We start from the raw sequence: 26,150 nt of genomic DNA on the forward strand, positions 1-26,150 counted from the left end.
GTCCTACCTGCCTATCTTCTTTTCCACCTATCCACTCCACCCTCTCCTCCCTGACCTATCACCTTCATCCCCACTCACCTATTGTACTCTATGCTACTTTCTCCCCACCCCCACCCTCCTCTCATTTATCTCTCCACCCTTCAGGCACTCTGCCTGTATTCCTGATGAAGGGCTTTTGCTCAAAACGTCAATTTTACTGCTCCTCGGATGCTGTCTGAACTGCTGTGCATTTACAGCACCACTCTACTCCAGAATCTGGTTTCCAGCATTTGCATTCATTGTTTTTACCCTGCTGTAGGAAAAAGAACAGGCTGACATCCCAGGACTTAGAGGGGAAGGTGTCTAGTGATTGGAATGGCGTTGGCCAAGTGGACTTCATAGAATATGACTTCCTGATTGTGACTGTTAACCTGGGTTACTCTTCAGAGTGTCAGTGTAGGCCCATTGGGCCAAATGGCTTGTTTTCATACAGTAGGGATTCTCTGACAAAAGCCCAGGTCAGCGTCACTTTCATTGAATAATGCAAGGGATTTTAAAAAATATATCCATCAAAGATGGTTTAACATATAGATATAAACAGGAGTGTCAGGGGTTCTGCTCACTCTAAGTGCCAACTCTGAGCTAACCGGATCAGTGTCATGTACTTTACACGTGTAAATAAAGGGTGACATTGTGATAGGATACCAGCCTTTGTGGAGTTATTTCACACAGCAGTACAAGGCAGAGATGCCATGAGCATCCAGTTAGGCTCAGAGCGAGTGAGTGCAATGACAGCAAGCAAAAGAGATCAGATATACAGCCTAGGTGAGCTGGGTGCGTGTCCCTGAATACACAGAGTCCTTGCTGCACCATTACAATGAGAGTTACTGGTGCAGCTTGAGGTATAGTATTAAAGTGCAGTCAGCACCACTGGATGGAACAGAAACATTATTTAGCATCAGAATGCAGGTGGCCCAGGTGAAATGAATATTCTGGCACTTTTTCTGGGTCGAAAAGTGTGGCGCTGGAAACACACAGCAGGTCAGGCAGCATCCGAAAAGCAAGAGAATTGATATTTCAGGTGTAAGCCCTTCATCAGGACATTTTTCTGGTTGTCAGACAATAAAGGGGAGACTCCCCAGAAGATTTTTTGGGAAGTCTCCCGTGCTTATCAGAAGCATTTACCTACATCATCTTATCCCTCTTAAACCCTCCTCCACAGTCTCTCAGACAAAGTTCTCCAATCTACCTCAATCCACTCACTAGGGCCAGACAACCAGTTCTGGCAAATAACCCTGAATTGCCGTCAGACTGCTTCTATTTCCTCCTTGTTTTTGGGTTCTGCTTGTCGTCCCAGCAGTGGTCATTGTTCAAACCTTACACCGCTGGGACTACAGAGCCACCAGGCAATCTAATTGGATCTTGGATGTCATCTCCAGGTATGGGGTTGAAGGGGAAAGTCTCACCTTGAGCAAATTAATACACTGTCAAATATAAAGTGGCTGCAGGACAGTTGGCTTTTTCATGGGTGAGCTCCAGACTAATTTATTAGTGAGAGATGGGGAACGTCACCCCATAAAATCTAGCCCAGGGATGGCAAGGTGGCTCAGTAGTTAGCACTGCCGCTTCCAGCCTCGGGCAACTGTCTGTGTGGACTTTGCATATTCTTCCCATGTTTGCGTGGGTTTCCTCTGGGTGCTCCAGTTTCCTACTACAGTCCAAAGATGTGCAGGTTAGGTGAATTGGCCATGTTAAATTGCCCATAGTGTTCAGGGATGTGTAGGTTAGATGTATTAGTCAGGAGTAAAAATATAGAGTATTAAAGTAGCAGAATGGGTCTGACTGGGATACTCTTCAGAGGGTCAGTGTGAACCCTTTGGGCCAAATGGCCTGTTTCCATACAATAGGGATTCTCTGATAAAAGCCCAAATCAACGTCACTTTCATTGAATAATGCAAGGGATTTTAAAAAACATATCCATCAAAGATGGTTTTACATCTCAGTTGGTGTGTATGTGTCCCAAAATTGGGTTATTGAAACCACAATCTTTCAACTCAGGAAAAGTGCTATTACTTGCTATGGCTAACACCAAGTGAGAGAAATGAAAGACATGGAGAACATTTACAAGATGTAGCTTGTATGAATAGCTAAAGGGGAATAGCTGGTGGGTATGCAGATGTAAAAGAAGCTTGAAAAATGACTTTGGGCTTCATTCTATTTGAACTGAGAAAAAAGATGCCAATTGCCTTCTCTATATGCCCAATGTTCCTTGTGCATCCATTTCTAATAATTAACTATATTTTATTGAGGATTGCACAGCTTTTAGAGCTGGTTTCCATAATCATAGTTAATCCACTAAAATTTCATAAAGAAACAATAGCACTTTAAATTAATTAACTGAATTTTTCTATACCTTCTGTTTCTGTTTAGATTGAACAAACAGTGAAACAGAGGGACAATGGAAAGATCTGAACTTTGGTGAAATCCTACACCAAGCATAACTCGGTTGAAATTTTAATAAAAAGGTAAATTTACCAAAATTCAAGTGTTCTGAATTTCCCAAAGTTAGGATGAGCCTGGAGGTGTTTACTAATTAAAAGTATGCTATTGTGTTTGATCAAAATTCTAGTGCTTAGACACTTCTATTTCTAGTGTTGTACACAAGTTAGCACCAAATACAGTATTACGGTTCATGTAAAAGTAGTGCTACTTACAGAAGTGTAAATTAAACCACCAAAAATTTAACAAGTAAGAACCACATATATAGGAAGGCTTATTAAAGTTTCACTTATAATTAGTATTCATGAAGCAACTTCTCTGGTCAATTGTGATGATGGTTAAGCTACAAATGTGATTTATATTAAGTTGTACTTGCATATTATTGTTACTGAACACATTATAGCTGGGAGTAATACATTTTTGTTATTGTTCTGTTTGTCTGACATCTATAATTAGCATTTTATGTTGTAGCTTCTCGGAAGGAAATGGATAGTAAACTGCACTTTGGTTGTCCCCACCCCACCGAGTGTAACCTTGTGTTTGTAATTATAAATCGTGCTGTCTCAAACCCAAACAGACAATAGTTCATGTTCTGCCTCAATGATTTATTTTCTTCACATAAATTCATTCAGAGTAAGCAACATTTCTGAACTTTGAATTTTAGCCTTCTTAAATTTACACCCTTTAAATACACCCTTTAAATACACCAAACACATCTCCACTATACACCACCTGACCCAGCCAAAATTCTGAAAACAACATGTTCATTCTTCAATTTACTCTAACACCTGTTCCCCTTTCCATGGCACTTCCTTATGCAAATACAGGAAACGTAACACCTACTCCTATACTTCTTCTCTTCCAGCAGTTCCAGAACTTCACACTCTTTCCAGCTGAAGCAGCAATTTACTTGTCCTTTATGACAATATTTGATACTCTTGCTGCAGTCTCATTTGCACTACAGATACCAAACGCAAACTGCTTTCCTGAGCATCTCTGTTCTGGTTGCTGGTAAGACTTTGAAACAACAAAGCAACCATAATACACTAATATGAAAAAAAATACTGCAGATGCTGGAAAACTGAAATAAAAGCAGAAACTTTTACTGAAGAAACACAGCAGGTCTGAAGGCATTTGTGGAAAAGGATACAGAATTAACATTTCGAGTCCCAAGTGATTCGTCTTCAGAACTGAAGAGAGAGAGATGAAAAAGTGAGGGGTTTCATCCTGGAGAAAGAGGTGGAAGAAGTCAGTGTAACTGATGGGAAGGTAAATGGAAGGTTAGAGGCTGAGGGAGATTAGAGATCATAGGTGTCACAGAATGAAAGGCTATGCGAGTGATAATAATTGTGCAGAAAGCGAGATGTGTCCAGAGTAGATAATAATAGCAGGCTTGAAAGTGCGTAAATGGAAAACGAAATGGAGTATTTTAAGTTACAGAAATTGATCAGCTTCTATCAGTTTAACTTGAGCACTGTAGCAGACCTAGAACAGAATGCGAGCAAGATGGTATCATAAAATCGTAAGCAATCAGAAGGTTGAGATTGTGCTTGTGAACTGAACAAAGGTGTTTTGCAAAACGATCACCCAGTCTTTGTTTGGTCTCCCAGTGTAGAGGAGACAGTACTGTTAAGATAATATCGTAGACAAGATTGAAAGACACATGAGATACTTCACACTGTAGGAACTTTTATGGCTTTGGGCAGGGAAGAGGTAAAAGGACAAATGTTACATCTATGTGATTGCATGGGAGGGCAATAAGATGTCAGAGATGATAGAGAAGTGGACCAGGCTGTCACAAACAGATTGGTCTTTCTGGGATGCTGCTAGCGAGGGAAAAGTGATTGGTGATGGCATCATACTGGAGATGATGAGGATGATCCTTTGAATATGGAGACTGGTGAGAGTGAAAGTGAAGACAAGGAGAACCTTATGATCGTTCTGAGAAGGAATGGAAGCAGCAGGGACTTAGTTATTTCCCAGTTCTTCTGATTCCATCGTATCTATTCCTGTGGTTCTCTGTTCCACATGGTGACATAAATTCCTTTTTACTCAGTTGAGGACTCCAATCTCTACTGTGGTTGGCAGGGCCTTCAACTGTGCCTGAAAAAATTCTGGCACTTCTGCCCTCACCCCTTCCGCTCCCTTCCAGACAGCATCTACTTTTTTATTCAGGAAGATATACAGTCTTTCAGACTCAACATTGAATTCAGCAATTCTAGACCATGAATTCTCTCCACCAATTCATTTCTACCACTTCTGAACCACGACTCTTCTCCAAATACAATGCCTTGTTTCCTGCTTTGGCTTTCAGCATAACTGACCTATATCCTGTTTTTAAACACCTGGTATGAATATGTAATCTGGACCTAACTCCTTTCTCTGCAAACATTGCTCCATGGTGACTCAGCAGCTCAGTGGTTAGCATTGCTGCCTCACACTGCTAGGGACCTGGGTTCAATTCCACCCTTGGGTGACTGTGTGGAGTTTGTCCATTCTTCTCATGTCTGTGTGGTTTTCATCAGGGTGCTCTGGTTTCCTCCCACATCCAAAGATGTGCAGGTTAGGTGGATTAGCTGTGTTAAATTAAGGGCTACGGGGAGAATGCGGGTAAGTGGAGTTGAAATGCCCATCAGCCATGATTGAATGGTGGATTGGACTCGATGGGCCAAAAGGCCTTACTTCCGCTCCTATGTCTTATGGTCTTAAATTGCACATAGTGTCCTGGGGTGTGCGAACTGGGTGGATTAGCAATGGGAAATGAGGTTAAAGGGATACGGGTGGGATGAGTCTGGGTGAGATGTTCTTCAGAGGGTCAGTATTGGCCAAATGGCCTGTTTCCACATTGTATTGTTTCTATGATTTGTCTTTTCTTCTATGATGCCTATGATATCTTACCTCTCATACCCTTTAACCTACTCACTTAACCATGTTACAATAGTAACTAGCCTTCAACTCATGTAATCAAAGGATTTGTTCGCCACTGCACTACTCTATTATGAATGCAGTGTTTGGGAAAATAAGTATTTTTTTCTCTTAGAAGAATTGAAAATTAATTTTCAAATGAAGGTGGGCAAAAGGAGAATTGTCATCTGATGTTAAGAGTAGCTGCCCCATGGTCACTTGCCAAAAGGATTCAGACAATTGATTGACACAGTGAACGCTACCAGCCCCTGGAGATAGGGGATGTCAACATGTGCTCATTGGCAGAGGAAGGTTCTCATTAGGCAGGCCTTGTAGGCATTAGTCCTCATCAGGGAACTGTCTTCTCCAGGTGGATGATGGACTAGAAGAGGAGGAAGAAATTCCAAGAAAGAATTCTCTAACACTTCAGCTGGAGAGCAGGATGCTGCTTTCACAACTTTAACAAGACCAAGTCTTCTGATATCGGTGAGCCAACTTCAGTTGACAAGATTATAACTGCTGCTTCTTAATAAATACAGCAAACTACCAGAAAGATACAGCAAATTTTCGACTGGCTATATTAGATTACTAATCACGAATCCTCCAAATCAACACCCTTTATAGAAAGACAACAAATACCGGAGATCACAGCAGACAGGCAGAAGGCTGGAAGAACACAGCAAGCAAGGCAGCATCTATGGAGAGAGAGCAAGCTAACATTTCAAGTCTAGAATTCTCTTCATCAGAACTGAAATGAAGTGTGGAGGGGACAACATTTAAGCTATAGTTTTGAGGGGAGGAGGTGGTGGTGGTGGGGATACTGGGTGCCATGGGTGTGGGTGCCATGGGTGTGGGTGCCAGTGAAGTACAGATGTTGATGGTTCAGCTTGAGTGATTGGAATATGAGAATGGTGGAACAATGGTACGTCTCCTGCCAGACTTAAAAGGACAGTAAGTGGGATGGGGGGGAGGCAAGGACAAGATAATAAGCTAAACGAAAAGGAATAAACGTTCGCAATTTAAAGATGTTGAACTCAATATTAAATCCAGAAGGCTGTAAGGTGCCTAGTCTAAAGATGAGATGTTGTTCCTCCAGTTTGCTGTTTAAAATGAACGGCTACAGGACTGTCAGGGTCCTGCTTGCATACAGATTGAAGGTTGTGGAATGGAACGATCCCTGCAAAGTGCAGAAAGAGGAATGAGAGGAAGATGTGTTTATTTATTCATTCACGGAATGAGGGTATCACTGGCTAGGCAGCATTTATTCCCCATCCCTAATTGTCCAGGGGACAGTTCAAAGTCAACCGCATTGCTGAGAGTCTGGAATCACATGTAGACCAGACCAGGTAAGGATGGTCGTTTCCTTCCCTAAAGGGCATAAGTGAACCAGATGGTTTTATCCAACAATCATCATTTGATTCATGCTCATCATTAGACTTGTAAAAAATTGAATTCAAACTCCACCATCTGGGATTCAAACCCAGGTCCCAGGAACATAATCTGGGTCTCTAGATTAGCAGTTCAGCAATAATACCATTATATTATTGCCTCCCTCCCTATTTGATTAGATTAGATTAGATTAGATTACTTACAGTGTGGAAACAGGCCCTTCGGCCCAACAAGTCCACACCGCCCCGCCGAAGCGCAACCCACCCATAACCCTACATTTACGCCTTACCTAACACTACGGGCAATTTAGCATGGCCAATTCACCTGACCTGCACATCTTTGGACTGTGGGAGGAAACCGGAGACACGGGGAGAATGTGCAAACTCCACACAGTCAGTCGCCTGAGGCGGGAATTGAACCCGTTTCTCTGGCGCTGTGAGGCAGCAGTGCTAACCACTGTGCCACCGTGCTGCCCACAAGGACTGCAAAGACAGCATCCATGGAGAGGGAGCAAGCTGAAGTGTGGAGGGGAGGTGGTGCACTGGGGGTAATAGGTGTAGAGTGTCGGTGGTGAAGAAAAAATGTTGATATTTCAGCTGAAGTGATTGGAATGTGAGAATGGCAGGACACTGGTGGTGGCATTCCGCTGGAGTTGTCTGAAATGACAGAGAATGATTCTTTGAATGCAGAGGTGGTTGAATGAAAAGTGAGGACAAAGGGAACCCAATCACGCTGTTGTGAGTGATGGGAAGTGGCAAGGGTGGAAGCACAGGTGATAGGTTCGATGATGTTGAAGGCTGTGTCAAAAAATAGTGGGTGGGAAACCACGGTCATGGAAGAAGCAAGCTATGTCAGTAGCACTGTTTTTGAAGGTGACACCATCTAAACAGATGCGATGTCATTTTAACACAGCATCCTGCTCGCATGCCCACGTGTCTGTCCTCGGCTTGCTGTAGTGTTCCAGTGAATCACAGCGCAAACTGGAGGAACAACATCTCATCTTCAGACTTGACACTTTACAGCCTTCTGCACTGAATATTGAGTTCATCACCTTTTTAAATTGTGAACATTTCTTCCCTTTTAGCTTGTTATCGTGTCCTCTCCTGCTCCAAACCACCCCCCCCCCCCACCCCCATCATTCCCACTTACTGTCCTTTCAAGTCTGTGAGGAGACACACCAGTGTTCTGCCATTCTCACATTCCAATCACTTCAGCTGAAATATCAACATTTTTTTTCACCACCGACACTCTACACCTATTACCCCCAGTGCACCACCTCCCCTCCACACTTCAGCTGTGATGAAGTCTAAATGTTAGCTTGTTCCCTCTCCATGGATGCTGTCTTTGCAGTCCTTGTCCTTCAGCTGTGACCCCAGTTTAATTGTTAACCTGAAATCTTTCCAAATGGCAGGAAGGGCAAAAAAGATTCCTCATCAGTCATATATTAGAATTATATTGGAATATGGAGAGAAGGTTGGATCCTGTACCATTACTAACCATACCTCCAGACAACAACATGCATGAAAAAAAATGCATGTTCCACAACAGCTTAAACTCCCTGAAAGAACATTAACATCAGCCTATCTGTGAGAATCACGGATGGACCTGGTCCAATTGAATGTATTGATCAAAGTTTGGGAGAAGGTATTGATACACCCACATGGGCCCCAGCTATGCCTGCCTCTTCATAAGATATGTGGAACAGTCCATTTTCCACAATTACACAAATACCATCTCCCACCTTTTCCTCTGCTATATTGATGACTGTATCGATGCCACCTCATGTTCCCATGAGGAGGCTGAACACTTCATCAACTTCACAAACACCTTCCACCCTGACCTTAAGTTCACATGGATCATCTCTGACACCTCCCTCCCCTTCCTGGACCCTTCCGGCGACTAGCATAACATGGACATCTATTTCAAACCCACCGACTCCCACAGCTACCTTAACTACACATTCTCCCATATTCACTCCTATAAAAGCATGATCCCTTACTGCCAATTCCTCTGCCTCCACCATACCTGCTCCCAGGAGCAATTCCATTTCCAGACATTCCAGATGGCCTCCTATTTCAAGGATCACAATTTCTTCTCCCTCATGATCAACCAAGCCCTCCAGTGCATTTCTTCCACTTCCTGCATCAACCTTGAACCTCACCTCTCCAACTGCAACAAGGATTGAACCCCCCCCAGTCCTCACCTGCCGCCCCACCAATCTTCGGATAGATCGCATCATGCTCCACCATTTCCACCACCTACAATCAAACTTACCACCAAAGATATATTTCCCTCCCAATCCCTATCTGCATTCCCCAGAGACCATTCCCTCCGTGACTCCCTTGTTAGCTCTACGCCCTCCCCACCAACCTATCCTCTACACCGGTCACCTTCCCTTGCAGCCGCAAAACGTGTAAAGCCTGTGCCCACACCACCACCACCACCCCCCCTTCACCTCTGTCCAAGGCCCCAAAGAATCTTTTCACACCTGGCAGAGATTTTCCTGCACATTCAAACACCTCATCTACTGTGCCCGTTGCTCTCAATGTAGTCTCTTCTACATTAGGGAGACAGAACGCTAACCTGCAGAGCAGTTCAGAGAACATCTCTGGGACACATGATGCAACAACTCCACCACCCTGTGGCTGATCACATCAACTCCCCCTCCCACTCTCCCAATGATATGTAAATCCTGGGCATTCTCCACTGCCAAATCAAAGCCACCCAATAACTGGAAGAAGATCACTCATCTTCTGCCTTGGGATCCTTCAACCACATGGCATCAACATTGACTTCACTAGTTTCCAAATCTCCCCTCCCCCCACCTCATCCCAAAACCAACCCTCCAATTCAGCATCACCATCTTGACCTGTCCTACCTGTCCGTCTTCCTTCCCACCTATCTGTTCCACTCTCCCCACCAACTTACTACAATCACCTCCCATGTGCATCTACTTATCGCCATCCCAGCTACCTTCCCCTCACCCTCCTATTATGTCAGCCCCCTTTTCCCTCCACATTCCTGATGAAGGGTTTATGCCCAAAACACCAACTTTCCTGCTGCTCGAATGCTGCCTGACCTGCTGTGCTTTTCCAGCACCACACGTTTCAACACTGATGTACATCCTACAAAGCATGTTCTGTAATTTGTTAATGAATCATTAGTGAATTATTTATCTCTGTCTGATGAACATTTGCTCAATGCCATGTCTTGCTGCAAAGTTTTGCAAAAATGATGTCATACAATGTCTGTCTGAGCTGTTTGTACTAACTGTATTGGAATTCCCAAATTACTTTTACTGCTTGTTCCTGTTAATGGATAATATAATTTAAGAGAAATCCCATTTTGATTTTGGTTTTGTTATGACAGTGTGAGACATGAGTTAAATTAGCACTTACTTATGTGAGCAGAGACATTTTTTAATCTCAGCAGTTATCAAATAGCGAAAGAAAAGTTGATTGATTGTTCATGGGTAATGTGAGACATCAAAGCAAAGCTAGATTTTTAGCTGTGGGCAAATTTAGGGAAGTTGCATTTGGTTACACCATTGGTTAAAAATGTTTGCACTACAGAAGGGAAAACAAAGCATTTTTCAATCCAAAGGGACTTTAATATCCTGAGAACAAAAGAGAAGTATCAAGGTAAATTGAAGACTCAAAAGGAGCATTGCCTTCTTGTCATGAATGGAAGAGAAGCTGATGCAGTTGCATAGCAGAAAATTCATTGTGTAAAATCCTGATAAATTAATATTTGAAAATTACATTGAACTTACCTTGCAATGCTGAAATCAACAGCATTAATAATATCAAAAGATATTATGAATTTTGCCCAGCATTGCTTTAGGACAAAGCATATTAAATATATGCCACAATAGTTCAGAAATACTTGGAAAGAGTGGATTGTGTTATGATGAAAGGCTAGACAGATCGTAGAATCCCTACAGTGTGGAAACAGGCCCTTCGATCCAACATGTCCACACTGACCCTCCAAAGAATAACCCACCCAGACCCATTACCCTCCCCTATATTTACCTATATTCACCCAGACCCATTCCCCTACCCTATTATCCTATATTTACCTACACATCCCTGAATACAATGGGCAATTTAGCATGGCCAATTCACCTAACCTGTACGCCTTTGGATTGTGGGAGGAATCCAGAGCACCCAGAGGAAACCCACGCAGACACGGGGAACAGGTGCAACTCCACACGGACAGTCACCCAAGGTTGAAATCAAACCCAGGTCACTGGTGCTGTGAGGCAGCAGTGCTAACCACTGAGCTACCGTATCCTCTAGAGGTTAGAAAAGTCAGAGGTGATTTAATTGAAGCATGTAAGATCCTGAGGGAACTTGACCAAGTTGATGTGGGACAATCCAGAACAATGATGGGGCACCCACTTAAAACAGATGAGGAAATATTGTTTCCTCTGAGGGTTGAGAGCCTTTCGAATTCCCTTCCTCAAAAGGCAGTGGTTATAGAATCTTTAAATATTTTTAAGACAGAGTTAGATAGATTCTTGATTACCAAGGGGATGAATGATTATTGGGGATATGCAGGAATATAGAGTTGAGGTTAAAACTAGATCAACTGTAATACTATTGATCAGGCTGAAAGGGCAGAGTGACCTACTCTTGATTGCTTGTTGGTATTTAAGGAGGCCAGTTGTTCTATTGTGCTTGAAACTTTCATTCTTCAGTCCACCAGTTCTGACAAAAGGTCATCGATCTGAAATATTAATCTATTTTTCTCTACCCAGAAAGTGACCAACTTAAGGAGTATTTCCAGATTTTCATTTTATTTCAAATTTCTGGCAGTAGTACACTGCGTATCTTGTGTTTTGATTAACTGCCAGAAAAAGGCAGAGTTCATTAAAGTTTTTCAGCTTGCACTCACCACGACACTCTGCAAAAAGACAAACTCAAAGGAAAAACCAACATTTATATCACATGAAAGGACAGTGCTTGATTGGCTGACAAGTAGACTCTGATTCATAGAATCCCTAGTGTAGATGAAGGCCCTTTGGCCCATTAAGTCTTCACTGACCCTTCAAAGAGTATCCTACCCAGACCCAATTCCCCCATCCTATCCTCGTAACCTCACATTTACGTGGCCAATCCACCTAGCCTGCACATCTCTGGACATTATGGACAATTCAGCATAGCCAATCCACATAGCCTGCATATCTTTGGACTGTGGGAGGAAACCAGAGCACCAAGTGAGAACCCATGCAGGCATGGGGAGAATGTGCAAACTCCACACAGACACAAGGCTAGAATTGAACCTGAGTCCCTGGTGCTGTGAGGCTGCAATGCTAACCACTGTGCTACCGTGCTGCCTTAACCACTACTGTCGATTGGTTGAGGCATTGCCATGGAGAATGCCAGGCATAGTTAAATTGCCTTGACCAATAAAAGTCAGCCTGCCAGTTTTAAAATTTAATGAAGTCTGGCTGTTAAATGTCAAGCAACATTAATGTCTGCATTGTCCACAACAATATCTCTGTCAACCAATCAGCTCTCCTCTTATGCTTTATAAATGTTGGGTTTCCCCTTGAAATTGCAAAATGTACTGATGAGTGCAAGATGAAAAGCTTCAAAACAATCTGCCCTTTTTCAATAATATTCAAGATTTGTACTACCAAGTGACTAGTCTGATTAGTGTTGGAAACTTTGATTTTCAAAACATCGTTATAACTGAGATGGAATAGTGCTGTGTCACTCTAGTCCCATTACTCCATGTGCTACAACATGAAACAAAAAATATGTTACCCCTGATTTGGTTATTCATATGTTTTTCCAATGTTTGACTTAGAATGAAAAAAATTCATCAAACTTGTTTCTTTAATAAACAAATAATCATTGATTTGGAATTGAAATACAGAATTGGTCAGCACACAATTTGTAATATGTAAATATATATGTCCACCCTTCTTACACAAAACACATAAATGGCCATACACTCTTCAAGTAAGGAGAAAAATGGATTTCTCTCCGCGATGATTCACTTCAAAATGAAAAACACTTCCGGATATGTGGTAGAATGTTCTGAAATCTATTGATTTAGTATTTTTGCATGTGCAGTTACATTGCTATTTATGCATAGCTGTTTCTGGGGTCTTTGCAGACACAGCTTGCTCAGGAAATAATATTGAGAAATTCTTTCAATCAGTCTTCCAGAAGAACAATCAGATTTTACCCTGATTTCACAGCAAAAACGTTTCAGAGACAAAAGCTAAGCTTTCTCTAATCAAAAATCCAAACATATTTTCCAAACACTTTTGAAACAGAACTGCCTCAAAACCCAGTTGTAGAACATTCTGATATTTGTTAAGTTCCAAGAAAAACCAAGAGGCCAATACATTTAACAGCAGGAGCTTTATTATGAAGGTGTTCATTCTCCATATAGCTCATTCCTGCCCAATATAGCTGATGACATCATCTTTACATCACATGATTGGACTCTTAAAGTTACAGTCCACCATACTTTACCAAATACACAATAGTTTCCCTGAATTGAATTCAAACAGTTACTTGAAGCCACTTGGTTTCCTAAAAATGCCTGCTTTACAAAAAATCCAATCAGTCTTTTCATTGACCTGTAAAGAATATTCAGCATCTCTAAATCTTTAAAACTGTAGCCCCCAAAATTATTAACTATGAAGTGTCTACATAACAACTAATAAAATATAATATGGGGATAAATGGAGACCATTAGTTTTATTATATTTCAGAATTAAAAATGAATAGGCAGCCTTTTGAAATCATATTGGAAAAGGATTGTTACAATTGGAGGTGGATCTGACTGGTTAGTAGTCGGATGCTACAAGGTTCTGTACTATTGCCTTCTATCATTTATGGTTTAGAGATGGACTTAATTTGGCCAAATTTTGCTGGAAAGTGATATCTCACAGCATGTCCTGTAGAATTTGTGCATGTGTGTCTTAGTTTTAAAATATTTTGTTCACAAATTACCAGTTGTCTGAGATAATAATGACATAGCCAGGAAAACAAGCCAACAGGGACCCTAGTGAACAATAGGACAAATAAAATATCTCCTTAACCACTGACCTTAAAAGAAATGAGAAAGAGACAGAAGAGGAACTTAAAGGAAAATGTAAATTAGAGTTGATGAATTCAATGTCAAATGAGACACAGAAAGAAAAATAAACAAAACGTTTTAAATAAACATGAGAAAAAAAGAAACATTAAGAAGAAACTTTTAAAAACAAAATTTGACATTTAAAACTCTAAAGCAACACATATCTTCAAGGAATGAAATTCCATAATGTTAATTGTTAACTTTCTGCATGACAGAGGTTGATATTTGCAGCCATTACTGATTGCTATGTGATTAAATAAGCACCTATGCTGATAATTATTAAACAACTTTTTATGGTTAGAATAGTGGGGAACTAATGTGCAAAAGAACCCCAACATCATGAAAATTATCAGTAAATTATAAGCGGGAACTCATTTCTGCACATTTAGGCTAGTAACCTATGGTGATTCACAATTTGCTTCTGGCAGAGATGTACAATAGTAGGGATGTGCTTCGTTCAGATGCCGTTATTTTGTTCCAAAAGAACAATCAGATTTTACCCTGATTTCACAGCAAAATCATTTCAGAGACAAGAGCTGAGCTTTCTCTAAGCAAAAATCCAAACATAAGCTCCAAACACTTTTGAAACAGAACTACCTCAAAACCAGTTGTAAAACATTTTGATATTTCTTAAGTTCCAAGAAAGACCAAGAGGCCAATATATTTAACAATGGAAGCTTTATTATGAAGCAAATTTTAGGCAATGTTTCTCACCTCATCTCCACTGTTTGATGATCTGATCATGGCAGCATTTCCCTTTTTTTCCTTCACTTATTCTCTAAAGCATGCTTAAATTCAAGCACTGTAATGAAATTCTTACTTACTGTTCCTATACACCCTTGTTTTTCCTTCACTATTTCTGTTGAAAATGTAAAAATGTTACGACCAGGAATTTCAGGCATCCTGTCCTGCCCAAACCATAGCCACATCTCCATTATAGCAACTAAATTATGGTTTTTCATTGCTATTCATAGTTCTGATTTTCCAAGATTTTGGATCCTTTATACATTCACATACCAATCAATTTTGACTTTTGCTTTTTTTTTTGCAATGCTGACCACAATTACATTTCCTCGTTTCCACATTTCTCTTTCCACCCACATTGGAGTCAATTGATCCAGAGCTTGAAGGTTTCCCTGGGTGTGTTCTCACTGATAAGTGGTTTTTACTTTGTAGGAGAAAGCAAAATATAAAGCTCCATTAACATGTGCCATTAATAGAAGGCTGATTGGAAAGTCTACAGGAAAAATATGAACAAGTGGGGACACTAAAAGTCCGCAATCTGCTTTAATCCATAAAGAAAATATTTATGCCCCAATTCCTCATCTTTTCTAGAAATAATGTTCTTTTCTGAAATAAAATCTGATATCCAGATGTGCAGTGATTGTATTTTTTCTCCAGCTCATTTCATTCCTTCATCAGGTGTTCATGTCTATAATTGTTAAGCTTCAACATCCTAGTCAGGAGCCATTTATATCAATTAGGATGTTATTTTAAGGAACAGCTCCCTCTGTTGGATAGCATTCTATCAGAAAATATAGAGCCAGATATTGTGCATGTTCATGCAGATTAGATTCCCTACAGTATGGAAACAGGCCCTTTGACCCAACAAGTCCACACCGACCCTCCAAAGAGAAATCCACCCAGACCCTTTGACTAATACACCTAACACTATGGGCAATTTAGCCTGGCCAATTCACCTGACCTGCATATCTTTGGATTGTGGGAGGAAACCCACGCAGACACAGGAAGAATGTGCAAACTCCACGCAGACAGATACCAGAGGCTGGAATTGAACCTGGGACCCTGGTGCTGTGAGGCAGCAGTGCTAACCACTGTGCCACCCCAACTAAGTTTTTAATTTTATTACTGCTCTTGGGTTTCTGGAAAGACAAGCTAACGACAGTGGAGAAAATGCGTTACAGAAGGAGAGTGAACTAGAGTGAGTGGCAATAAGGGACAGTAAGATAAATGAACAGAGGGAAATGAAGGACAGATTTGGTACAGAAAGGGAAAAAGGTCAACATTTAAATTCAATGCTTTTCAAAACACCAAAACAGGTCACAACCTAATGGAATGAGACTACACACACAGCCGCCTGACGAACGAACGGCACTCTGAAAGCTAGTGCCTCCAGCTAAACCTGTTGGACTATAACCTGGTGTTGTGTGATTTTTAACCTTGGTTAGAGAGAGGTTGACAGCTGCATTTTTTTGCACCAGGACAGAATTGGACCAGATGTCTTTATTGGTCACTGGGGACAAGAATATCTACCCATAGGTTTGTTTGGAATGTAGAAATTAATCCTGCCAACTATAGAGCATTTCAATAATCTTTGCACTGTGTAACTTGATCCCGTCATTGTCAGGCAAGTTTAGGAACTCACAGTGCTGATGTGATTGCAGCTAAGGAAGGTGCAAGCCTTGCGAAAAAAAACTGATACGGTGGAACACACAAAAATGTCAGTGAATAGCATTGATCCTCTTCTCTTGGGTTCAGTAGTTGTAAATCTAGTTATCCTTGGCTGGAGAGATAAAATACTCTTTAATTAGTGGGTTAGTTACTTCTTTGAAGATGTATCTTTTATTTTCCTTCTTAATTAGTTACTTCAGAATAAGATGCCAAGGTCAAGGTAACAATTTTAAGGAAGATTGTTAATTAAATCAAGTTCAGAAGTCACATGACACCAGGTTCTAGTCCAACAGATTTATTTGAAATCACCAGCTTTCTGAGCACTGCTCTTCGTCAGGTGAAGTGAAGAGAGCACCCATGCACAGACTTTATAATCAGAGAGATCAAATGATCAGACAAGTGGTGTGAGTGGAGTGTCAACAGGCTGAATAATAGGTCTCTGCAATTAAAATCATTATTGTGTGCAGAGCCACTTCTGATCTAGCAAATGTGACAAAATTTTCCCTTGCATGGCCACCACAACAAATTCACTGTGAGAAACCCTTTCTTCCACTGCCTGACTTGTGGGACAGGTTTTTTTAAAGGGGGATGTCCATCATGAGCCCCACTGCACAAGCACACTGGTAAAGCACATGCTAAGTACTTGCTAAATGCTCATCATTTAAGAGCCCACAAAGCGCGGCACCTGGGACTTGGCTTTTCATCCTTGAGGCCTGTGGACAAGGCTTCACCACTTGTGGGAGCCTGAACAGGCAATGCAGGATTCACATGGGCCGGTATGACAATATTGTAAATGATAATCCATTTACGAATGACTGTATATTTAAGGACTGCTTCTAATAAAACATCTATACATAACCATGGGTATTTAGGGAAAGAAAGGCCAGCTTCTTGGGCCCTCTTGTGGTGCAGTGGTAGTGTTTCTATCCCTGAGATTAGGAGGCCTCAGTTCAAGTCCTGCCTACACTGGAGGTGTGTATGAACATCTCTGAGCAGGTTGATTGTGCAAATCAATTAATTTTTTTTATTAAATGAAGGACTGCTTATAGCTTTTGTGGAAATGGATCTGCTTCACTGATGCCTTTGAGGGAACGAAATCTGCCATCTTTATCCAACCTTGTCTATGTGTCAACAAAAAGGACTGCTTCTCAGGAGACTTGTGGCACAGTAATAGTATCCCTGCCCCTTGACCAGAGGGGCCTGGGTTCAAGTCCCACCAGACGTGGATAATAACATCTCTGAAAGGTTGATTAGAAAGTATCTGTATGAGGTGAAAATGGTTAGTTTAGGAGAGAAAAGAAAAGGGCTGTTTTTTTGAGCACACAGAGTATCCATCCAGCTCTCGATGACTATACAGGGGGTGGGCACTGCTGGGAATACAATGCTTTATTTCCTCCTCCAAATTTATTTTGACTATGTTCCTTCCGCTCTCCCACTTGATGGCTTGCTTTGCCCACAAGGGCTTTGCTTGTAACTATTGGCCAAATGGGTGTTTTACTGGTGGTGGTTACCAGTTTAAAAAAAAGCAAAAAAAAGTCACAATAATTTTGGTCATGGGAAACTTGCTCAGTTGTGAGTAATAACACAAATGGGTAGAAAAAGAAAAATGGAAAAAAAATCCCACTTCTCTCGTTGCCCTTATTGGACAATTAATTAATTAATTAGAGTTGATAAAGTGTGGCACTAGCCCCCTTCCCCCTCCCCAGACCTGATGAAGGGTCATGCCTAAAATGTCAATTCTCCTGCTCATTGGATGCTGCCTGACCTGCTGTGCTTTTTCCAGCACCTGACTTTATCGACTCTGACTCTCCAGCACTATCTCCCAATTAATTAATTAGAAAATGTGGGTGATTTACTAGTGGTGGTTAAGAGCTAAAAACAAAATGCCACAGTTGATTTAATGATGGGAAATAAAAACCGTTTAGTTGTATGTAAGAGCACGTTTTGGATATTAAGAAGAAGGATTGCCAATTTGAACAGTTGGAAACATGGCTCACTTACTCATGTTAGTGAATAGATGAAAAATACCTCAAATGATTTAGGGGTTAGGAGAGAAACCATATGGTTGTGTATGATAATACTTCTGCATATAAAAGAGGATTACTTCTCCCAATGCCTGCAAAGTATTTAGAGAGAGGTGGATAACTTGGGACCGGGATGCATTATTTCCATCTGTCACTCCATTAGCTGATGAGATAGTGGAGGCGTTATTGGTGATCTTTCAGGAATCAGTAGAATTAGGAAGGATCCCAGAGGACTGGAAAATCATTGCATGACACTCCTGTTTAAAAAGAGAGTAAGGCAAAAGACAGAAAATTACAGACTGATTAGCATAACCTTGGTCATGCGTAAGATCCTGGAATCCATTGTGAAGGATGAGATTTCTGAATACTTGGAAGTGTGAGGTAAATAGGGCAAAGTCAGCATGGTTTCATCAAGGAGAAGTCATGCTTGACAAATCTGCTAGAGTTCTTTGAGGAAATAACGAGCAGGTTAGACCAAGGAGAGCCAATGGATGTTATCTACCTGGATTTCAAGATGGCCTTTGAAAAGCTGCCACACATGAGGCTATTGAGTAAGATAAGAGCCCATGGTGTCAGAGGCAAGATGCTAGCATGTATAGAAAATTGGCTGTCTGGCAGAAAGCAGAGAGTGGGGATAAAAGCATCTTTCTCACGACGATAGCCAATGATAAGTGATCAGTTCAAGGCTCAGTGTTGGGACCACAACTTTTCACTTCATACACTAACAATCTAGATGGAGAAACTGAGGGCATTCTGGCTAAGATTGCAGACAATATAAAGACAGGTGGAGGGACAGGTAGCATTGAGGTGGTGGGGAAGCTGCAGAAGGATTTGGATAGGTTAGGAGAGTGGGCAAAGAAGTGCCAGATGGAGTATTATGTGGGAAAATGTGAGGTCATGCACTTTGGTAGGAAGAATAGAGGCATGGACTATTTTTAAATGGGGAGAAAATTCAGAAGTCTGAAGTGCAAAGAGACTTAGGAGTTCTAGTCCAGGATTCTGTCAAGATAAACTTGCAGGTTGAGTCAATAGTTAAGAAGGCAAATGCAATGGTGGCATTTATTTTGAGAAGACCTGACTATAAAAGCAGGGATGTACTTCTGAGACTCTGATCAGGCTCTGGTCAGAGCACATTTGAAGTATTGTGAGCAGTTTTGGGCCCCATATCTCAGTCAAGAGTGTGGTGCTGTAAAAACACAGCAGGTCGGGCAGTCTCCAAGGAGCAGGAGAATCGTCATTTCGAGCAAAAGCCCTTTATCAGGAATGGATTCATTCATTTCTGATTTCTGATCAGAAATATACCATTCCTGATAATGGGCTTATGCTCGAAATGTCGATTCTCCTCCTCGGATACTGCCTGACTTGCTGTGCTTTTCCAGCACCACACTCTTTACTCTGATCTCCAGCGTTTGCAGTCCTCACTTTCTCATGGCCCCATATCTCAAGAAGGATGTACTGGCCCTGGATTGTGTTCAGAGGAGGTTCACGAGAATGGTCCCAGGAATGAAAACTTAACATATGAGGAACGTTTGAGGACTCTGATTGATACTTGATGGAGTTTAGAAGGATGAGGTGGGTTCTAATTGAAACATACAGAATACTGATTGGCCTGTACAGAGTAGATGTTGGAAAGATGTTTCCATTGATAGGAGAGACTAGGACTTTAAAGCATAGCCTTAGAGAAAAGGGAAGACATTTTAGAACAGAGATAAGGAGAAACTTCTTCAGCCAGAGAGTGGCGAATCTATGGAATTCACTGCCACAGAAGGCTGTGGAGGCCAGGTCATTGAGTATATTTAAGATGGAGATAGATAGGTTCTTGAGTATCAAGGGGATCAAGGGTTATGGGGAGAAAGTGTGAGAATGAAGTTGAGAAACATATCAGCTATGAATGAATGGTTGAGCAGACTGGATGGGCTGAATGGCCTAATTTCTGCTTCTATGTCTTTTGGTCTTATTTTGATTGAGTTCCTCCCATGTTTCCTACCATGTCCTTTGGTTGTTGTTGCACTGGTGAGCAGTATTTGTTTAAATAAAAAGAAAAAAAAATCAAAGGGCTGCTTCTCAGAAATGACTACCACAGGTTATGGAGTGCATTATCTTCCCCCACCAATACTATTATGAGTTCATTGCTGCCTCCTTCCCTATGCTTCTCTGTTATTAGTGGGCAGTGATTGTTCACTGTTGTTTATTTGTTTTAATTTGTTAACTGGTTGATTCACTGGTGGGTAGAGCTTTTTTGTTCCTTTTGGGGGTTCAAGAACCTTTACAGAACTGTTTACCAGAAGCAATTGCTGAAGCAGAATCCTTGAATATTTTTAAGGGGGTGAAAGATTATCGGGGTAATTGGAATTGTGAATTTGTGGTTACAATCAGATTTATAGATGTTTATAGCACAGAAGGAGGTTATTTAGCTCATTGTATCTGTGTCAATCAACAAAGATTTGACTACACTGACACCATTTTCCAATTCTTGGCCCATGAAGCTCTGGTGGTTACTGTAATGCCAGTGTATATCTAAATACTCATTCAGATGTTGAGAGTTTGTAACTCAACCACCCTTTCAGCAATAAGTTCTATAATCCCACAACCCTGTACATGAAATAAATTTCTCCTCAAATCCCCTCTTATTGTTTATCTCTTACCTTAAATCTATGTCCTCTGGTTATACTAATTGAAAAAAATTGACAATATCCACTGGCTGGAGTCATATCTGGCACAAAGGAAGATAATGTGGTTATTGAACATAATAATCATGTCAGCTCAAGGACATCTCTGAAGCAGTCCATATGCAGCAATATCTAGACAACTTCCAGACTTGGGCTGATAATTGACAAGTGCCAGCCAATCATCATCTCCAGAATGATTTCAAGACAACCATCACCCCTTGACATTCAATTGCAGTACTATTGCTGAATCCCCCACTATCAATATCCTGGGGTTACCATTGCCTGGAATATAAACTGGACTAGGCATATGAATACTGTAGCTGCAAGAGTCATTCAGAGGCTAGGCACTCTGTAGTATGTAGCTCACCCTAAATTCTCCCTAAATCCTATTTGGCCTATTTGTATAAATATAAAAACATCTATATATTTATACAGAAAATAGCATATTTATAAGAAGTGATTTGTCTTATGTTACTGAAATGCTGAGCAGAGGGCAGGTTGTTTGACTGCAGAAGGGAGTAAACTCATAATAATATTGTCAGAAGTTAAAAATAATATGATGAGACTTGTTATCCTAACATGATAACAATGGCTACAGTGTGGGTGTCTGTAAAAACAGATGCAAAGCATATTCACTTCAACTCCTAATTGGTCAATAAATTATAACAAAGAGAATGTAATGCCACCTGGCCCAGCAGAGGACACTCTGCTAAGCTTGTAGCTAAAAAAGAATTTGTAGTGACCCATAATTCACAGTATGACTTTATCATAGAATCTACATCTTAAGTGGTTTTTAGATTAGATTAGATTAGATTACTTACAGTGTGGAAACAGGCCCTTCGGCCCAACAAGTCCACACCGCCCCGCCGAAGCGCAACCCACCCATACCCCTACATTTACCCCTTACCTAACACTACGGGCAATTTAGCATGGCCAATTCACCTGACCTACACATCTTTGGACTGTGGGAGGAAACCGGAGTGGTGCTGCCTGTCTGGTGGATTAACCCCAAAGTTTCATGTGACAAATGTATACAATGGTTTTTAAATGATTATTTTGTGTAAACATTGATGGTTCTATTGACAGAGTGACTCACCAACTTATATTTATGTAGCCTCTTCAATGCATTGAACCTCCCATAGCATTTCATCGCATTGTAAACCAAAGTATGACACAAATGGATTGCAGTGGGTCAAGAGGGCAGTTAACCACTGCGTTCTCCAGGACAACCTGGGACAAGTTAAAAAGAAAATGCTGGTCCAGCCTGCAGCACCCATCTCTCATCACTGATTTTTAAAAAAAAACACATAAGAAGGTATTAGATCAGTTCACCAAAACCTTTGAAAAAGAGATAGGTTTAAAGGTGTGACTTAAAGAATGAAATCAAGATAGAAAGGAATAGTGAGGAAATTCCAGAGCTTAGAACTCATGCAAATGAACGTACAGTCACCAATGATGGAGCAATTATAACTGGGAATGCACATGATTTAATAAATGGACTGCAGAGATCTCTGAGGGTTGTGGAGTTGGAGAAGATTAGGAGAAAGGGAACAGTTTAAAAACATGGATGAGGATTCTGTAGTCAAGACAATGCCCGAACAGGAACTAATATGAGTCCATAAAACTACAATAAATAGGAACAGAAATAGGCTGTTTGGCCCATTGAGCTTGCTCTGCTATGCAATTGGATCATAGCTGATCCAACATTTCTCACATCCACTTTCCTGTCTTTTCCCTGTAACTATCAAGAATCTGTCTCAGCCTTAAATATGCAAAGGACCTGACCTCCACAGCTCTCTCTGGCAAGGAGTTCCAAAGACTGTCATCTCTCTGAATGAAGAAATTCCTCCTTAATTCAATATTAAATTGGCACCCATTTATTCTGAGACTAAATCTTCTGCTCCTAGTCTGTTCCATGAGTTACCATGTCAAGCCCCTTAAGAATCCTGTATGTTTCAATGAGATCACCTCTCAACTTCTTCTAAGCTCCAGTGAGTAATGCCCACCTTGTTTAGCCTTTGTTCAAAAGACAATCCCTCCATACCAAGGATCTTCTTAGTGAACCTTCTCTGAACTGATGAATGAATTCCAATGAAATTATATATTTTCTTAAAAGTACTCCAGCTCTGGTCTTACCAGCACATTTTACAGTTGCAGCAAGACTCCCCAACTCGTATATTCCAAACCTTTTTGAAATAAGGACCAACATTCCATTAGCCTCCCTGATTACCTGGGTCAACAAGCACAAGGATGGAAAGTGAAACTTCTTGTGAGTTAAGACATGGTCATAGAAACTTGGATGACCTCCAGTTTTCAGGCCACAGAATGTGGGAAATCAGCCAGAGGTACTTAGCAATAGTCAAGTCTAATGTTAGCATAGGCATGAATAAGTGTTTCAGCAAAAGAGCTGACACAGGAGCAAGATCAGGCGGAAAAATGGAGATGGAAATAAGCAATTTTCGTGATGGCATCAATATGAACTCAGCAAAGCTAATCTTGTGATCAAACATTATATCATTATTGCTGACAAACTGGCTTGGGCCCACAGTTTCTCCAAGACACAGGGGTTTTGTGCGTTAGCTGAAATATGTTGGACCCCCAAACCTAGATGCACTGAACTTGTATACAATACCTACCATTTTCCCAGGGTGTTGGTGAAACATACTATACTTTATAATAACTGTGGTACATGAATGTAGCAACACATTTTAGAAGTGCAGATGCCTTCACTCAGAAGAAATATTCATCTTAGTTGTTTATGAAACATAACTTAAGGGATTTACAAATGAGAGGAAAATTGTTAATTTGCCGGAGTTGAAAATTGAACACTGTTGGGATTGTCAAGAGTAGGCTTGCAAGTGTGTACAAAATGGATAAGATCTGTGAAACCGTCAAGTAATTTAAATCTTTTGCCCTTTTGAGTTGTGAAAATTAGCCGACAATTGGGAAACAAAACAGTGCTTGCAATTTCAAAACCTGCATGTTATCTTTAGAGAGCTATTTGACTGCTTCTTCAACCTATTTTTATTATGGTAGGGTTCTTGTACAGTTTCATTCACAACTCCAAGCAAGTTGTTGCAAAGGGATTAGGTGACTGTGCGGCTATGAGTACACATGTACATTTTCAAAAATGATTTAAATATATTGAATGCACTTTTACTAATGTTTTTAATGTAGCGACATCTGTAACAAATATTTAGAACTTTATTTCTTTTCCATGTGAGTTGGCTTGGAGAATGTTATGTCAAAGGTAGCAGAGAAGGGTTGGTAACAAGTTACAAAGGGGTTTTAAAGAACCATGAGGATGAGTTGGCATGGAGAATATAAGGTGGATATATAGGGAAAGAAGAGGGGCATGATTTGGTATGGATGGGACATGGGGAGTTTATGGGAGTAAGGCTTCCCCCAGTTTTGTTTTTTGATGTGTGGACTTCCCAAACCAGAAGTGAATGTATTGAAATGCAAATACTTTGGTGCAGAATGGCATGAGCAGAATCTCAGGGGAATCTCGAAGAAGCCACATGGTTACACAGCTTAGAGGGAACATTGTCCATTTTTATAACAGAACCAAATTCCAGCACCCTAAAGGGTGTTCAATGCAGGTCTTCATCTCAAATTGTTTCTAGGGAGATTGATGGAATCAGGATTTAGGGAGCAGAGTTTGGAACAGGGACCACAACAAAGCTTTCAGCTTTTGCAATATTCAATTGGAAGAAATATCTTCTAGCAACGGACGTCAGGATAATCAGCCTAAGAATTTAACAACAATGAAGGTGTTGAGAGAGGTAGTGATGAGGAGTCAGGATATCGTCAGTGTTTATGTGAAAGCTAATGCTGTGCCTTTGAGTGATGCACTGAGGAGCAGCATGTAGATGTCATTCCAAACAAATGACATATTTTAGATAGCATATATTCTCTCCCACTGCTAAGTATTGAGAATATGCAACAATAAAACTCTTCCTGGCTCAATTTTTCCCTCAATTACACAACATTTCTGACATCTTTTTAACATACAGAGGACTTATTCAGTCTTTACCTGTGAAGTTTGATGAACTTTGTGTGTGAAGATACGTATGTTTGTGGATTTGTTTTCAGAGTTCCTTTCTTCACAGTTGTAAGGTAACAATATCATTTATATCAAAATAAGTATCATCTTTGTTACCTGCTTAAGTACTGTGTAGCTGTCAAGCTGATGGAGCCAATGAAACTGTAAAATGTGACATTTGGCAACAGGCCACACATCATGCTGATTTAGATGAAGTACATTGTGATCTTTCTAAAATCTTGCTTGTAGTAGATGATACAGGAAGCATGAGCTATCTGACTCTGACCACAAGGCACATCAAGCCCTCTCAAGCTTACCATGTTTACCCAATTGTCAGAATTTACTGCTTTCCATTTCCGCATTAAGCTTCAGTGAGCCAGAGGTCGGAGGTAGTGATGCATTTTTCACTCCACAACTATTTTTGTGCAAACCAAAGCCAGATTACCCAAACCTGACAATTAATTGGGATGCAGTTTATGTAATATTTATTTTAAATATCTTGGGGGTTCTTTTTTGTAACTTATATTACTACAGCGCATTAAATGTTGCGAGACCAAATCAAGCATGAAATGTTTTTCAGTCGTCCACTGATCCATCAAGGTTCTTTCTTCATGCAGCATGATCTAATTTTACTACTAGTTACAGAAGTCTATCCATGGCTATCCTCACTATTGCTGGGCTGCTCTTGGTAGGCTGACCTTTTTAAGACAGATTTTTATGGAGAATTATCCTAAATGTGTGTCTGTACCTCTTCTGTGCAATCTCCAGTGCCACACTTTTTCTTCACCCCACCCACCCACATATGTACCACCCTCTGTGTGAAAAAGTTGTTCCTCAGGTCCCTTTTAAATCTTTCCCCTTTCACCTTAAACCTATGCCTTCTAGTTTTGAACTTTCCTACCCTGAGGAAAAGACATTTGCTATTCACCTTATCAATGGCCCTCACGATTTTATAAACCGTTATAAGATCACCCCTCAACCTCGCTGATATTTACACTCCAGGGAAACATAACCTAGCCCAACCAACCTTGCCTTATAACTCAAACCCTCCATTCCTGGTAACATCCTTGTAAATCTTTTCTGCACCCTCTCCAATTTAATTAAATCCTTTTGTAGAACAGTAATTGA

The 26,150-nt window shown here is 40.8% G+C and overlaps 1 long non-coding RNA gene across 1 annotated transcript in view; it reads left to right on the forward strand.

Moving 5' to 3' along the window:
- LOC122563259 overlaps nucleotides 1–26,150 on the forward strand; it is a 34,165-nt gene that overhangs the window by 3,217 nt on the left and 4,798 nt on the right. Inside the window, exon 2 of the long non-coding RNA XR_006315546.1 lies at nucleotides 2,410–2,504. This is a non-coding gene — a long non-coding RNA (uncharacterized LOC122563259). The remainder of the gene's footprint in view (nucleotides 1–2,409; nucleotides 2,505–26,150) is intronic.

The sequence above is a fragment of the Chiloscyllium plagiosum genome, chromosome 26 (genome assembly GCF_004010195.1).
Source record: "Chiloscyllium plagiosum isolate BGI_BamShark_2017 chromosome 26, ASM401019v2, whole genome shotgun sequence".
Classification (NCBI taxonomy): Eukaryota; Metazoa; Chordata; class Chondrichthyes; order Orectolobiformes; family Hemiscylliidae; genus Chiloscyllium; species Chiloscyllium plagiosum.